This window comes from Mustela nigripes, chromosome X, assembly GCF_022355385.1.
Source record: "Mustela nigripes isolate SB6536 chromosome X, MUSNIG.SB6536, whole genome shotgun sequence".
NCBI lineage: Eukaryota > Metazoa > Chordata > Mammalia > Carnivora > Mustelidae > Mustela > Mustela nigripes.
In genome coordinates, this window is record NC_081575.1 from 95,979,800 (window position 1) to 95,997,965 (window position 18,166).

The following is an 18,166-nucleotide window of genomic DNA, read 5'->3' on the forward strand; positions in this document are numbered from 1 at the left end:
TAGGCAGAGGCAGAGGGAGAAGCAGGCTCCCTGCCAAGCAAGGAGCCCGATGTGGGACTTGATCCCAGGACGCTGGGATCATGACCCGAGCCGAAGGCAGCCGCCTAACCAACTGAGCCACCCAGGCGTCCCCAGTAAAGGTATTTCTTAAATGCTATAGAAGCAGAAGGAAGTGAATGATTCTGCTTAGGGTATGGGTGATATTGGAAATGTATCTCAGTGAAAGTAAAGATTTAATGGAGAATCTGGAGTATGAAGGAATAGGGCTTGCATTCCAGGAGAAAGGGACCAGCAATACAAAAGTTTAGTGGAATGTTCTTTTATGGTGTCTTGGTAGAGTACTGGGTAGCTTTATGTTTCTGAAATATTCTATGCTTGGGGGAAGTGCTGAACATGGCACTAGAAAAGCAGGTTATGATGAGTTTTGGTTGTATCAATAATAAAACCTTAACCACCAAGGAAATGATTTCTCTAAGACTAGAATGAAAAAATAACCAACTTAAGGAGTGTGAACCAAAAGACATGACCTGTGAATATTTCTGAAATTAAGTAAAAGCGTCATGGCCTGTGGATGTCACACAGAGGAACAACAAAAGCTATGGGAACGTCAGAGCAGTAGTGGACAGTGGAGAAACTGCCTTAAATATTGATCACATCTCTCAGTGAACTTGAGAAGCTGATCAAAAGGGGGAAATTGTTAAAGAGAAAACCACAGGCCCAAAATGGTGTCATTTAGACCAAGTTCCCAAATGGGGGCTTAATACCTAATTTAATTACAGCTCCAGTTTCCCCCAGAAATGTCAATCTAAACCTGTGAGTCAGGAGTTTTTTGATCAGAACCAATTAATCTGCCTTATGGCTTCTCCACCCCGTCCTCCCAGAGATGAGGTAATCTGCCAGAGAAGACTCCTTGCCTTTCCCTCTAAGAGAAAGCAGCCTTGCCTGAAGCGTTCTTTTCCTTGTGGCACTGTCCTTCCATAAAAATCCTCCATTTTGCACACTTTAGAGTGCTCCTCTCTTTGCTAGATGGGCTGCTGCCCAAAGTATGAATCATTTAATAAAGCCAATTCGAGGGGTGCCTTAGTGGTTCAATTGGTTGAGTGAACAGCTCTTTGTTTCAACTGTCATTATTTCATGGGTCACAGGATTCAGTCCTGTGACCAGCTCTGTGCTCAGTGGGGAGTCTGCTTGAGATCTTCCTCTGCCCCTCACCTCCCACTGCCCCCAACACTGGCATGCTTGTGCTCTCTATCTCTCCCTCTCTCGAAAATAAACAAACATTTTTTTTAAAGATTTTATTTATTTATTTGACAGATAGAGATTATAAGTAGGCAGAGAGGCAGGCAGAGAGAGAGGAGGAAGCAGGCTCCCCGCTGAGCAGAGAGCCCGATGTGGGGCTCGATCCCAGAACCCTGGGATCATGACCTGAGCCGAAGGCAGCGGCTTAACCCACTGAGCCACCCAGGCGCCCCTAAACAAACATTTTTTAAAAGCCATTTAGGTCTTTAAAATTTAAAAAAATTAATAAATAAAATCTCCTCTTAACCCAGGTACTTAGTCTACATTTCTACTTTTCTAGGTTGAATAATAGACATAATAATAGTTCTGTAACATATTTTGATTTTCCAGCATCTTTCATGCATATGATGAATTTTGATAACCTCAGTAACCCTGATTGATTGATTGATTGATTGATTAAATTTTGGCACATTATTATCAATCACAGTAGAAGAAACAGAGGAGGAGCCAGAGGAATCGTGAGAGAAAGCAGCTGGACTCAAGTTCTATCTGCTGTTTCACCCTCCACATTTTTCATCAAATCAAAGAATGTAAAGCTTTAAGGGGAGCTTAGTAGCATTCAGATCTGCTACGCTGCATACCAGCTATACACACAGGCAATCAATATGGTTTGGACACAGCTGATAAAATTTGGTGGCGCTCTAATTGAATTTTTTTTCCCTTCTTAATATCATTACACCTACAGAACATCTCCAATTAAGTGTCCCCCCATCAGTCTCAAAATTAAATATCCCAAATGGAACTCATTATCTACTCCCACATAAACCAGCTCCTCATGACTGTTTCCCCTTTCTATTATAGGCTCCACTGCTTCCAGGCTCCTAAATCTCAACTCCCTGGAGTTCTCCTTTCATTCCTTTTCCATTCCTAAACCCATTCAGTCACTGAGTGCTGGGGACTACTCTCTGAAATCATTTCTACGCATAACTTCCTTTGCCTTATGGGTATATGTTTTAGAATATTCAAACAAATCAAGCAATCAGAAAACAAAAAATGAAGACCTGAATAAACAAGCGAATGTTGAGTTTTCATTTACCCTTTCTCTATAAAACTACAGCCTAAAGTGTGCATGTGTGGAAGTATCTGAGTGAAAGCAGCTGCCCTACCACCTCACATAAATTAATCCTGTCACAAAGTATTCTCCGTACTTGTGAATGCTTTCAAAGTCTCTTAAATTATATAAAAATCTCTCGTAAAGTCACTTTCAGTTGCTTTCCTTCTAATAAAATGATACTGTTTAGAAGACACATCATTGCACATTTTACATCGTTAAGGTGGTTGCCTGATGAAACTGATTAAATGTTTTTAAAGATGTATTTATTTATTTTTAGGGCAGGGGGGATGGTGCAGGGAAGAGAGAATCCTGAAGCAGACTCCCTGCTGAGCACAGAGCTGACATGGGGCTTAATCCAGCGGCCCTAAGACCATGCCCTGAACCAAGACCAAGAGTCAGCTGCTTAACCAACTGAACCACCCAGGTGCCCCTGAAATTGAGTTTTTAAAGGATGGCAGACATTGAATAAGTATTAAATTATTCCTAGGGGTATGCCTTCATCTTTTCACTTGCTGGGTGTCACTGCTAATGAGTCTTTTAAATATCACACATAATGCACACTCACAGTTATAGAACAGTACTACCCACTAAACATACACCTAAAAGACAAGTGGGGAAATAAAAACAACAGCTTTCTTCCCAGCAAGGAAATGGGTGTGGTGTGAAATAAAATTTTCATGGTGATTAATATAAATATTCAAAAAGTACTGCATCTTAAACTGTGTGGCTTTAAACGGAGACATGTTCTAGGGGAGGGGGAAAAAAACCCTGCTAGATGATGTAAAAAAGTAGTTCTTAGGATAAAGAAAGCAATGACATCAAAGCAGCCTGCAAAGAGATTGAATAGAATAGCTACATGAAATGTGAGAGAACAGTAACAAAACAACAACAACAAAAAAAAAAAAACCCACAGGATTTCTAATATTTTATCTACTATGTGTTTTGTTATTATATATAGTTGACAGAATTCTTGTTAATATTATAGAAGTAGTTTTGGTTATTTCATCTAAAGCCCTTAAAGTTTATATATATGTTGGCCCAAAACCATTTGGCTGGAGTGGGGGGTGGGAGTGAGGGACATAAATTCTCTTGGGAAAATGTAGATTGCTTAATACATTAAAAACATTCTAGACCCAATTCCATCTTGAAGGTTTGGAAAGGGGTTCCCCACACCAATAAGAAACTCTTCAACACTGCCTAGGTGTCACACAATTCAACTCATTTCTGACATTGTCTACTCAGAGACAGCATCAGATTCCACAGATTAAGGGTTCAGTCACACAAGCAAGCCTGCCCACCCACACCCTCTTCACCCTCTTCTGAAGCCAATTGCAAGTCCAAGTTGTCACTTGTGCTGCTAACCTAGTGGCTATGAATTAGACGTACCCACAATGACCACCCTGGGTTTAGTTAATTTGCTAGAGCATCTCACAGAACTCAGATAAACATTTTGCTTACTAGAATATTAATTTATTAGACAAAAAATGTGCCTCATGAACACTTTGATGGAAGAGAGAATAGCACAAGGTATTTGGGAAGGGCATGGAAATCCCATGCTCTTTGAACTCACCACTGTTGCCAAATCTCCACCTGTTCACCAATGCAGATGCTCTCTGAACCCTGTCCTTTTGGATTTTTACAGAGCCTTTATTACACAGGCATGATTCATTATGTCACTGACCCTTGGTGATTGACCTCAATTGAATCTCCAGCTCCTCTCCCCTCTCTGGAGGTCAGTGGAATGGGGCTAAAGTTTCACCCTTTCATTCAGGATTGTGCCCCCACTCTCCCCAATCAACCCCCATCTTTAAATGTAGTCCAAAAGATATATCATTAACATAATAAGAGACAAGTTTCTAGTTCTCATCACTTAGGAAATTACAAGGATTTTAGGAGCTTTGTAGTCCCAGAAAGGAGGACTGAATCCAAATATGTATTTCTAATTATAAATCACAATATCACACATGGCATGGCTTTATATTTGAGCACCCATGATACATTTTACAAAAGGGGCAGGGAAACATATATCTCTTGTTTCTAAACTGAATAATTTTTTCTCTGCACTATGCTGCCTTCAGTATAGATTTAGTGTTTTTATTGTGGACAAGAAAGTTCCAGAAGGAAATTGGAGCAAAATTTTAGAAAGATTAGTATGGAAACTAGGTATTGAAGGATTAGGTAATCAGATCATAAATCTGCTTCTGGGAATTATATCCTAATTGAGAAATCAATGTAAATATCTGAAAAATTAAAAAAAAAAAAGAAAAAGAAGAAGAAACAACCCAAGTTTGTATTCATTTGGTCACCAGACTTTTTGCCTATCATTTGTTTGTGTACTATAAGATAAAAGAAAGACTTGTCACCCTGCAGTAAAATGAGTATTTCCTTCATAGCTGTCTTCATATATGCAATAAGCGAATATTTATTGAGCATCTATCATGTATCAAGTAGGGGAAACACATACTCTTATCAAAAGAGGTTAGGTTTGGAGTGAGCTGGAACAATTTGGAATGTAAGGATTGGAAAAAGTACTGATAAGATGGAGATTTTTCTCAGTGAGACAAGCCTTCCAAGGAGGAAGAATAGAGGCCCAAATAATTTACTGATACTCATTATAGCATAAACAAGTCAGTAAAAGCATTTCAGTAATAGTTATAGCTAGTATTTGTTGAGCAAGTATTATGTGTCAGAAACTAAGTCAAGACCTTTCCAAAGGATACGACAGTCAAATTTTTTAACAACCTATTGAATTTGGCATTATGGTCACATCATTTTTTTTAAAAAAAGGAAAACCATGGTTTGAATGTTTCTATCAACGAAGATCCAACAGCTGGTCAGTGACCAAATCATCCTATGCTATCTAACTATAATTCTTTATGTCCACTTCATATTTCATCGAGCTTAATGTATTCTCTAGTACTCTTCCATTGTTGTGACTATTTCTTAAAAATTAAATTTTTCATACTTTTAAAAATTATTTATTTATTTATTTATTTATTTGGAAGAGAGAAAGCAGGAGCAGGGGGAGTAACAGAGGAAGAGGGACAAGCAGACTCTCCGCTGAGCACGGAGCCCAGCATGGGGGGGGTACTTGATCCCAGGACCCCAAGATCATAACCTGAACCTCAGGCAGACACTTAAGTGACTGAGCTGCCCAAGTACCCCCAAATTTGTTTATAGTTTATATTGTTATGAAGGCATGTGTTAACGAAAATAACCCCCACAATTAATTTAACTAATTTTAGTTGCTGTCTTACACAATACTCTTGTGAATTATTACTCTCAAAAGTGTTTAGTTTCTTTTCTTAAAGCTTTTCCAGAAATGCCTACTCTGTTTTTCCAAGTTACTCTGTCTTTCATCAATTGCGTTAGATTGGTGACAGTTCCATGTAGTTCATTTACTGGACTCAGGATATGGTTCAGTTACTCAGGGAGCCCAGAAGTTAATGACTTCTAAAAGTGCATGAATCCTTTCTACCCACTGGTGCATCCAAACCATTCAGCTTTTATTTGCTATATCAGGGGTTCTAGCCCTTAAAGTTCCTTGGAGGATACTATCAGAATGAAAAGGCTCAAAATAGCAGTCTTCCAGAAGACAACATCGTGGTTTTAAATTTAAAAGTATTCCCAGTATAGCATTAGTATCTGCTGATGTGGTCACCCCAATTCCAACAAGTCACATTGTGAGAACTGCATAGGCAATGCATAGCATACCAGAATAACTCGCAAATTTGGTCAATTAATTGGTTTTCTTTAGAAAAAAATAGGCACATTTTTTTAAATACTTAGTCATTTGGAGAAATTTGAACTCACTTTGAAAATTGTGTTCCTAGAAACTCTAAATATTACCAAATCCACTAGCCTTGAAGTCACCTTCTACCATTTCTCTACCACTCCAAATTAACTTGTTTGTCCATTCTAAATATTCAGATTATGCTTAATATTTTATCTTATTATTTTATTTTATAGTAACATTTTGATGCTAAAAATTTACATGTATAATGGTAATGTTCTTTCTTTTTAGAAGTGAGGATTCTACTGCTGACTTGCATTTTTCAGTATTTCTGTGTGTATAGTAATGGATTTGGGCTAGTATTCATGTCCCAGTCAGTGTCCAACTTTACATACATTTTCCATCACCAAATCTTTCAAATCCATTCATCAGGGTTTGGAGTATAACTTTTTTCACTGTAAAATAATTTCCTCACTTTCCCAAAGGAAGAAAATCATTAAAAAATAATAATAAAGCTCATCATTGCTCTCACATAGGAGGTTTACCTGAAATATGAGCTGTGGTTTGTACTAACTCAGGTTAAAAAAAAAAAAAAAGTAGATTGACATTTTTATATTCTAATTCTTTAATTTAAAAAAAATACTCGCTTTACAACCATAGGCATATGAAAAATCTTTGAATCCAGTTGTCTGAGGGATTTATTGTTTTCTAATATCAGTAGAATCTTCTGTAAGTGAAAGAAATACTTTGATCATTTCTTTATTCTATCTTGACATTTCTTGATCTTTTCATGCCAGCATACTCCAGAGTTGATAGTTACTTAAGATTATGCAAGTACTTTGGTGAATATTTAAATTTGGTAGTTTTATGTGTCTATAAAATTAAAATTAGGGGCAACTGTGTGGCTCAGTCTGTTAAGAATCCAACTCTTGATTTTGGGTCTGGTCATGTTTTCAGGGCTGTGAATTCAAACTTTGTGTTGGGTTCTGCACTGGGTGTGGGTCCCCCTTACTCTCCCTCTGACCCTACTTCCCCACTCTTTCTCTCCTTCTCTCAAAAAAAAAAAAAAAAAATTGAAATTAATTTTTGAAACTGCTTTCTATAATTGACAGTGATAATATATTTTATTTTTAATGTGTCTCTGCTTTAGGTATCTTTTCCCAATTAAAATCTAAAGTCTTGTTTTGTGAGACAGTTTTATTTATTTTTAATGAAATAAATAAAGCAAGCCCTAAAATAACCTATCGAAATTATTTTTTTTAATATAATAAATCCGGGCACCTGGGTGGCTCAGTGGGTTAAGCCTCTGCCTTCGGCTCAAGTTGTGATCCCAGGGTCCTGGGATCGAGCCCTCTACTTCACAGGGAGCCTGTTTCCCCCCTCTCTCTCTCCGCCTGCCTCTCTGCCTAATTGTGATCTCTTTCTCTCTGTCAAATAAATAAATAAACAAAATCTTAAAAAAAAAATAACAAATCCATGTAACAAAAGCAACTATCTTTTTATATTACCACTAAAGTTAAAGGTTTGGAGGTTTTTCTTTTAAATTCATCATTAATATATTAACCCTTGCGGAACCAAAGGTGGTTATTGTTAATATCAACAACAAAGCATAGACAGTTACTTTTACTTTATCCAAACCTCATCCCCATAAGTGGAATTTGATCATTATATAATAGTTTGATCACTTAAAACTATTAGTAGCATTATGTTATTACTTGTAGGTATAGAAAAAGTACTGTGTAGTCATCAATGTAAAGTTCTGTTTCCAATGGTAAAACTGATTATAAAAAAATACACCATTGATGTTTGGGGGAAAAAAAGACATTGAAATCTATGCTTCCCTCAAGTGGAATTTTTGCCAAAATGTAATGAAAAATGAGAAAAGTCATATTTGTTTTGTATGCAAATTATATGGTAGCAAACCATCTTTTGCTTTTCTAAGTTAATTATGGGAAATTCCCTTTTGATTTTCTCATTTGTTTAGTAGCTTTACTGAGACTCTACCATACAGTTTAGGATTTAGATATCAATACTACCATCATTGCACTGACAGAAAAAAGTTCTAGAGCAAGCTCATAAAAGCTTTCTTTCACTGCTGTTCCCCCTCAAGTTCAAGGATGGGTCTGAATATTTTCTTGAGCCTCTTCTAAATAGAAACTTAAAAGCATAATTGTTACAAATCCATTTGTGTATCACCTACAAAAATGAGAAATGAACTTTCATGTATTTGCTTGTTCATTTCTGAGAGCACAATTTTCTTATTAATTTAAAGTATACATTAAAGGGATTTCATTACACAAAAAGACTAAAGGGAAATGAAACAGGAAGGAGTTAAAAAACAATTAAGAGTCAAGATTTTGAACTGTGTCTTTCAGAATGCCTCTCAGGTCTCATCCCCTTTGGGGAGGAGTATAGCTCGCCCATCCTCTTCCTTTGCTTTCATAGACTCCAGTGATGCTTGTGCATGACCATTCATATCTGTAATCATGGAGTAGCATTTTTACAACTTGATCGTACATATTTAGTGTAGGTGGAAACTGTTTTAAAAGAGGAAAAATAATTTTTGCTCTACCCTTCTCAGTTCTTGGTTTAGACTTGCCCGTAATAAAAGGTTAATAGGAGAAAAACAAACAAAAGTTTAATAACATATATGCCTCCTGTATACATGGGAGAGACCCTGCAAAACTGAGGAACTCTATGAAGTCATCCACGCCACCACCTTAAATACCATCTGCAGTTAAAGACAAAAGAAGGTGTTGGGGGTGGGAGAGCCAGTTATTGGGGAGGTTACAGGAAGACATAGTAAATAAGGATAAGAAAGGGAGACATGTTCATAAATGGAGATTTCCCTCATAAATGTAAATATCTCTTACAAGAGTATAACTTCTCCATTTTCGAACTTCTCCTATGGCTACTGTTTCTTTAAAATAACCTTTATGTCAAAGAGGTATATTTTGAGGTGGGAAATTCTGCTTTCCTTCATTGTCCTTTTTTTTTTTTTTTTTAAGGTGTATTTACGTATTTGAGAGAGAGAACACACAGAGGGAGAGGGAGAGGGAGAAGACTCTCCACCAATGAGGGACCTCAAAGCAGGGCTTGATCCCAGAACCCTGGGATCATGACCTGAACCCATTGAGCTACCCAAGGGACCTCTTCACTGTTTTTGTGTGTGTGTGTGTGTGTGTGTGTGTGTGTGTGCGTGTGTGTGTGTCTTTTATGCACTTTCTATGTATTGTATAGAGTCTAGGAGTTCAACATGTGTTCATATAAATTAAACATGGAATGGACAAATGATGGAGAGAAGAATGGATAGATGGATGTTTATAGTGATTTCCTTGTGTTGAAAAGAGTCAACTGAATAAATTTGAAGCCCTAATTTGCTTTATTAAACAATTCATGAATTGAGCAGCACTAACATCTAGCAAGTAGACAGAGTTCTGAGGGGTTACACAAAATAGGAAGCTCTTAAGGAAGGGTGGGGGCACGAAGAAGCTATTTGCAAAAGAAAAGAGGATTATTTCAGGCCGAGACTTCTTTTGAGGGGGGAGGGGCATGGTAGGGTTTTTATCATATGGATAACCTCCCTAATGCTGATCAGAAAATAAGTAGATGACTGACAGACATGAGATGGATTAACAAAAGAAAAAAAAAAGCAGTTTAACTACATGTACACAAAGGTCCAGTAATGAAATTGAGACCTAAGGAAATGACCAAAGCAGGCAGTTTTTATACCTTTTGGACAGTGTGACAATAAATCTGTGATGAATTGACAGAGGAGAGAGAGAGAGAGAGAAAGAGAGAGAGAGATTTATGTTTGGGAGCTTTAAGAAGGAATTCTTAGCAGAATTTGGGCCGGCACTGTAAATTAGTGAAAAGTAACAAGGTTTGTTTATAAAGCCTTCTGGGCTCTAAATTCCCTACTCTCTGGTGATAAGGATTTATCTTTACATGCTGAAACAGGAGGGTGCCTGGGTGGCTCAGTTGTTAAGCATCTGCCTTAGGCTCAGGTCGTGATTCCATGGTCCTGGGATCAAGCCCACACCTCCTTGGGCTCCTTGCTCAGCAGGAAGCCTGTTTCTCTCTCTTCCACTCCCCCTGTTTGTGTTCCCTCTCTCCCTGTCTCTCTCTCTGTCAAATAAATAATTAAATAAATCTCTACATGCTGAAACAGGGAGATTCATTGTGTGCTTTCTAGAAAGAAAGAAAGTGGGGTCAGAGTGTTCTTGCACTGGCTATTTCTTAAATAACTTTAGTTCAACATAATCAATATGCCAAAATGGCACATTTTGAGACAGCCTGCCTTTGATTCCTACATTATCTAGAGTGATAGCTCCTTTCCTAGAAAGTAGGTCCTCTGTCTAAGTTCTTTCAGGCAGCTAAGTGGGGAGGCAAAAAATAAAAACTTCTCAAGTCTTCTGTTTCTTTTTTTTGGGGGGGGGGTCCTTTATTTTTATTTTTTTATTTTTTATAAGCATATATTTTTATCCCCAGGGGTACAGGTCTGTGAATCGCCAGGTTTACACACTTCACAGTACTCACCAAAGCACATACCCTCCCCAATGTCCATAATCCCACCCCCTTCTCCCAAACCCCCTCCCCCCAGCAACCCTCAGTTTGTTTTGTGAGATTAAGAGTCACTTATGGTTTGTCTCCCTCCCAATCCCATCTTGTTTCATTGATTCTTCTCCTACCCACTTAAGCCCCCATGTTGCATCACCACTCTTGTGTTTCTTAAAAATAATCAGGCTATAAAAATCCAGTGCCAAAGAGATGCATTTTGGGGTGGCAAATTTTGTTCCCCTGGAGTATATTGTTCAACTTTTCTGATAGTTGCTTATCTAATTGGTGGAAAATTGTCTTAATTTGCACTTGCCTAATAATGAGTGAAGATGACCACATTTTCAAATGCTTAAGAGCTATCTTTGTTATTTTTTTCTGAATTCTTATCATTTCCTTTGCATATTTTAGAATATCTTCTAAAATTGTTTTAGCATCAGTGAATACATGAGAACTTGTCTATTTTTTATCAGAAACAGTATTTTCTAGCATATTCAAACCTACTAATTCATTAGATTTAGCATTATTGCTAATTGCTCAATTATTCCAAAAGATAAGTAACACATTCAAGGAGGATAGTCCCAACATTCTTGGTCATATTAGAAAATGTTAGGCTATGAAGGAGTATCTAAAGTGATTCCAGAAACATTAACGGACTTCCTTGTGTCAGGAATTTTGCACAGGCTATTCCACAGAAACCTTCTTGCTCTTATTTTGCAGGATGAAATCTTTCTTATCCTTTAGATCTCAGTTTAATTCTATTTCTTCAAAGATGTCTTCCTTGGTTATTAAATTTCTAACTTTAAACAGAGCAAAGAGCAATTGTATGTAAGGTAAAAATGAGTTTATTCACAAATAGCAGAACTATTGCAGTGTGCAGTATGCAAGCTGTGATGCACCATAGGCAAGTCCGAAGACACAAAGGGAAGGTCAGGTTTTATTAGATTTAGGAGGAAAAGGGGGAGGGTTGTTTTGAGCAGAAGTTCAATGGAGAAGAACAGGAGTTTGAGGTTGTGACAGTTTCTCATTGGCTATAAGCAAAGGTTGATATGTATTGTCAGGGCAAGGAGGAATCTTCCTTTTCTTAAAGCAAGAGATAACATTCCTTTGAGAAAAAGTCCTCCCTTGTAGAAATAATTCTTTCTCCTTCTTCCTGGTGGTCATGCAGGCTGCAATGACTAGTCTGTGTGTGAGTTCCCCCTTCATGGCTTCCCGACTCCTTTTCCTTAATGAGATTTTCTTTTTTTTAATTTTAAAGATTTTCTTTATTTATTTTTACGAGGGAGAGAGAGAGAGAGAGAGAGAGAGATTGAGAATGCACAGGAGTGGGGGTGGAAGAGCAGAAGGAGAAGCAGACTCCCAATGTGATACTCAATCCCAGGACCTCAGATCATGACCTGAGCCGAAGGCAGACACTTAACCAACTGACCCACGCAGGCTCCCACTTTTTAAAATTTTAAATAAGGTTTCCTTTATTTATCTTCACAAAATCTAGACTAGATTTGACCTGATTCCCTATTTTAGGTATTCTTTAACTTAATATCCTGACATTTATCACATATTGTAGTTATATCATCTGGTCATTTATTTGCTATTCCCTACAATAAATTCAAAGTTCCATAAGAGCAGTCTCCATGTCTGTCTTGTTTACTGTTTTATCTCCATGGCTGTATGCATGATATATCATTAAATAAACATTCAACAAATATTTGTGGGAGGAATAAGTGATCAGGCTCTAAGTTCTGGTTTGTTTGTCAAAAATTCAGTTGTTCCTTCATAACTGTGCCAAACATGTACTTCTAGGGAACTGAATTTAATTCAGTTGAGTTTTTACTTTGTGCAAGCAAAGAAATAGAGGGAGAAGGATAGGGAGGGGAAGGGAGGAAGGGATAGAGAAAGAAAGAGAGCAAGGCACGCATGGGTGAGCTAGTGAGCATGGACTCTTCAAGGAGCCTATGGTTTTTAATCACTGTTTATTGCAAATAAGCTTCACAAATAAATTGCATTGTCAAACATCATCATTGCTCTGAGGCAAAATGCAACCAGAGTACTTTGAGGCTCAGATATAATTGGCGGGTAAATGCAAAGCTGGGAAAAATATTAAAAGTTATTTTTAAACCCCCATTTTTCTAATGATTCTCAGGGAGACAAAACTAAAAGATGTATTTTTACATAATGCTTGGGCTTCACACTCTGTCTCTTAATTAAAACTCAGTAGAATATGTATTTCAATAGATCATATATGTCAGGATCCACCTGTGTTATTGACTATTACATGATAATGATCATCTTAAGGGGGTTTTTATCCACCTAGGGTTTCACTGAGGATAGATTTTGGTGTATAAATTAAATTATTTGTGATCTAAAAATGACTTCAAAAATAAAATATCAAGCTTCAACATTTCTTTCTGTACATGCACTGATTTAATCTGTCATCCATTAATTGTCAATCCTGTTTACAAGGAACAAATCTAGGCTTTCCTTTTGGAGAGATTTGACTTACTCTTTAAACCATGTGTGCTTCCAGTTGTGGTGTTTGGTTTTCCTACAAGGAAAAGAAGAGTATATGGAGTTAGATGTGTCCAATGTCACTATTAAAGTCTATGTAAATGTAACTTATCAATAGTTATTAACTCATGAATAGTGTCAATATCTTCATTTGGCTAGGGAGAAAAAATAGAGAAGTAAATGATTAGAATAGTGAACCTGGGAAATAGGGAGTGGGAAGTAGATCATGAACAAAATAATGAATATATTCTCTTCAATTTCAATTGGATAATTTTTTAAGTAACTAACACCAAAAATTAGCATATAAAATTTGGCAGTATGAACTGAAAATTGAGAAACCTAGAACTACAAAACTTAAAAGGTAAAAGAAACCTTAATAAGTGCAGCTTTATGTTCTGACCTTTATAGAATGAGTGCAAGGGAAGAATCAACACTTACAAGCATCTGTTTTGTGGTTGAACAGTAAAATAATAGTTTAATGAAAAACAATATTTCCAAGACATTCCATGTTCATGGATTAGAACAAATATTGTTAAAATGCCTATTCTACCCAAAGCAACCTACACATTTAATGCAATCCTGATCAAAATAACAACAGCATTTTTCACAGAACTAAAACAATCATAAAATGTGTATAGAACCACAAAAGACCCCAAATAGCAAAAGCAGCTTTCAAAAAGCAAAGCCAGTCATCACAACTCCAGACTTTAAGTTATAGCACAAAGCTGTAGTCAGACAAAAAGTTTGGTACTGGCACAAAAATAGTCACATAGATCAATAAAAAAGAATGTAAAACCCAGAAATGAACCCACAGCTACATGGTCAATTAATCTTCGACAAAGCAGTAAGGAATATCCAGTGGGAAAAAGAGAGTCTCTTCAACAAATAATGTTTGGAAAACTGGACAGCAATGTGCAAAAGAATGAAACTAAACCACTCTCTTACACCATACACCAAAATACATTCAGAATGGATTAAAGACCTAAATGGGAGACCTGAAACCATAAAAATCTTGGCAGAGAATATAGGCAGTAAGCTTTTGGACAACGGCCATAGCAACCTCTTTTTAGATCTGTCTCCCACATCAAGGGAAACAAAAGCAAAAATAAACTATTGGAACTATATCAAAATGAAAACCTTCTGCAAGGCAAATAAAACAGTCAGCAAAACCAAAAGACAACCTTTGGAATTTGAGAAAATATTTGCAAAAGACATATCTGATAAAGGGTTAGTACCTAAAATGTAGAGAACTTATCAAGCTCAACAAATGCAAAAACAAATAATCTAGTTGAAAAAATGGGCACAAAACATGAACAGACATTTGTCCAAAGAAGACATGTAGATGGCCTACAGACACATGAGAAGAGGCTCAACATCACTGATATCAGGGAAATGCAAATGAAAACTACAATGAGACAGCACCTCACACCTGTCAGGATGGATAAAAGCAACAACACAAGAAACAGCAAGTGTTGGTGAGGATGTGGAGAAAAAGGAACTTAGTTTCACTCTTGGTGGAAGTGCAACCTAGTGCAACCAGTGTGGAAAATAGTATGAAGATTCCTCAGAACATTAAAATTAGAACTACCTTTCCATCCAGCTATTGCACTTCTATGTATTTACTCAAGAATACAGAAATACTAATTCAAAGCAATACATGCTCCCTGATGTTTCTAACAGCATTATTAACAATAGCCAAGTTATGGAAAGAGCCCAAGTGTCCCCTGACTGAAGAATGGATAAGGAAGATGTGGTGTGTGTATACATATGTGTGTGTGTGTGTGTGTGTGTGTGTGTGTGTGTATACCCCTCTTACAACCACACTGGAATATTACTCACCTGTTAAAAAAATGAATGAGATTGGGATGACTACGTGGCTCAGTCAGTTAAGCCTCTGACCCTTAATTTTTTTTTAGATTTTATTTATTTATTTGACATGCACAGAGAGAGAGAGAGAGAGAGAGCAGGGGGAACAGGACAGAGAGTAGCAGGCTCCCCACTAAGCTGATGAGGTGCTAGATTCCAGGACCTCATATCATGACCTGAGCTGAAGGCAGACACTTAACCAACGGAGCCACCCAGGTGCCCCAAGAGTCTTACTCTCAATCTCCATTCAGGTCGTGACCTCAGGGTTGTGAGATCAAGCTCAGCAGTGGGCTCCACACTCAGCATGGAGTCTGCTTATTCCTCTCCCTTGCTCCTCCCCCAACTCTCTCTCTTCCTCTCAAATAAATAAATAAATACAATCTTTAAAAACAAAGAATAAAGACTTGTCATTTACAGTGATGTTGATGGAGCTAGAGTGTATTATGCTAAGTGAAATAAGTCAGTCAGAAAAAGACAATTATATGATCTCACTCATATGTGGAATTTAGGGAGTAAAGCAAATGAGCAAAGGAGGGGAAAAAAAGAAAAGCAAATCCAGAAACAGACTCTTCACTATAGAGAATAAGTTGATGGTTATGGGCAGGGGGAAGAATGGGTGAAACAGATAAAGAGAGTTAGGGAGTGTGCTAGCTATGATGCCTACTGGGTGTTGTAGGGAAATACTGAATCTCTATACTGTATACCTGAAACTAATGTTGCACTGTATGGCAGCAAAATAGAATTTAAATAAAAACTTTAAAATAAAAGGAAAATACTATTTCTTAGGGATGTGTTGAACATAGAACTTTATTTTGGGACACTATCTTTGGAATCTCCTTTCCATTGCGATCACCAACTGCCTTCCCTTCAACCAAAACGATCTGCCATGTCTTTTTAATTTCTGGCTCTCCACTGTGGTCTTTTGAAGCCAGTCAGTCCTTCTACACTCATGTAAAATATCTTTGATGATTAATCCGATTAATCCCTACTTCCCTAAATGTCAACTCTTTACTTTGGCCTTCTCTGTCTTTTGTCACTTTCCTACTTTTACCTCTTCATTTCCTCCACTCCTTGTCTGTCCTCCTTGTACTTGAAGGCAGAGTTCTCAGACCTTGAATATTATTTCCCACACTCCCAGCCAAACAAGTGTCTTTTTCTTTTTTAAAGATTTATTTATTTATTTGAGAGGGAGAGTGAGCCTTAGTGAGTGCTGGGGCTGGGAGCAGAGGGAATCTCAAGCAATGGGGAGTCCAGTGGGGGAAGGAGGTGTCCATCCCAAGACCCCTGAGATCATGACCTGAGCCGAAACCAAGAGTCAGTCACTCAACTGACTGAGCCACCCAGATGTCCCATCAACCTGAGAAGCTTCTGATCCATCTTTTGGCATCCAGACGAAATCTGATTTTCTGGGTGAAACATTTATTAATATTCTGAGGCACAATTCATTTTCCTCTCTGCCATGTGCCCCTGTGGCATTCTGTGGTATCATATTGTGTTAAAATTATTTTTCCAAATGTTGTTCTCTTCAGTCCACTTATGATACCTAAAGGGCTAGGCTTTTGTATTATTGTGTATATCCTATGTTAGACATGTATTAAACTTCTACAAGAGACTTTAAATTAATTATTATGATGCATTATTCTGTTTTGAGTAGACTTTATTTTTTAGGATAGTTTTAGGTAGCAAAACTGAGTAGAAAGTAAGTGCAGAGATTTCCTGTATACTCCTGTCCAAACACATGTGTAGCCTCCCCAGTTATCAACAACCTCACCAGAATGGTATGTTTGTTATGTTTAATGAACCCGCAAAGCCAAATCCTCATCACCTGGAGTCCACAGCTTACATCAGAGATCACTCTTCGTGTTTGTGATACATTCTTAATGGTGTAAAGATATTATTTTAATTGTCCTTAAGAGTATGTGTTGACATTTCTGACTTGTTTTGCTTCAGATTTAGATTAAATAGGCCTGGGATTTTTAGAATCACTTTTTACCTTTTTTCTTTCTTTCACTTACTTTCTAGTTTTTTTTTTTTTGGCATTTCTGGTTGGGCTTGAGACACAATTTTATCTTTAAGGGACTCTTACGTTTTCCATATAATAAAATTATTTAATGTACAGTAATACCAATAATATAGACTGTTACCCTAGAAAGTAAGTTGTCTCTCTCTCTCTCTCTCTCTCTCTCTCTCTGTATGTGTGTGTGTGTGTGTTCAACAGAGAAATCCTATACTCATGTATGTTTTATTGATGAAATCAGAAAGCTAAATAAACATATTATCTTAATTAGACTTCCATGTCAGGGCTAGAACCTGCATTTTAATGTGCTTAGTGGTTACCTGGAATTTGGATCTGGAATGCACTGAGTCCTCTGAATCTCTAATCTCTACCAAGGGCTGATAATAGAAGTGAATCATCCTCTTCTTTTTTTTTCTTTTTTCCTTTCTTTTCTTTTCCCTTTTCTTTTCATTCTTTTCTTCTTTCTTTCTTTCTTTCTTTCTTTCTTTCTTTCTTTCATTCTTTCTTTCTTTCTTTCTTTCTTTTTCTTCCTGTTTTCTGTCAGGGGAATTTTGTATAGTCTTCATTTGGGTTCTGGTGATGTTAGCTCTAGAGTAGCTTCATTTTGCAGAGTTATTCAGAAACCTATTGTAAGCACCTTTGCTTCTTGGCTGGGCAAATCCCTGCTAGGAATCTTCCTTAGTGGCACATGGCAAATGGAGTTAGATGTCTCTAATCAGTTCCTTTCTGGAAATGAGAGCTGATTCAGCAAATCTGAGTGTAAACCAGAAAACCCCAAAGATAAAATCCATATAACGAGGATTACCCACGAAATTTTTATATTCTAAAGGGTGAACATAGCTAGGAGATACAATTCACCTGAAGAGGAGATTTTAGAACCCACACTTTCTGTCTGGCTAGTGGTTGAAAAAGCATGGCTTTAGGAAAGTTTCTCCTCTGATTTTCTATGTTTAATAGTGTTTTGTGTTTGTGAGTTTGTGTGTGGTATGTGGTAAAGGTGGTTGCAAAGTATTTTAGATATATAGTAAACAAAAAACATGTCTTTAACATTGAAATACATGCTAAATTGTCTTTCTTAATGCTTACAACAAAATAAAGATCACATATTCTAACAAGCTTTGCTTGAAAAATA

The 18,166-nt window shown here is 37.1% G+C and overlaps 1 protein-coding gene across 1 annotated transcript in view; it reads left to right on the plus strand.

Moving 5' to 3' along the window:
- The window catches only part of DMD (dystrophin), a 1,970,015-nt gene that overhangs the window by 167,932 nt on the left and 1,783,917 nt on the right, over nucleotides 1-18,166 (plus strand). The gene's annotated exons all lie outside the window — the stretch shown is intronic.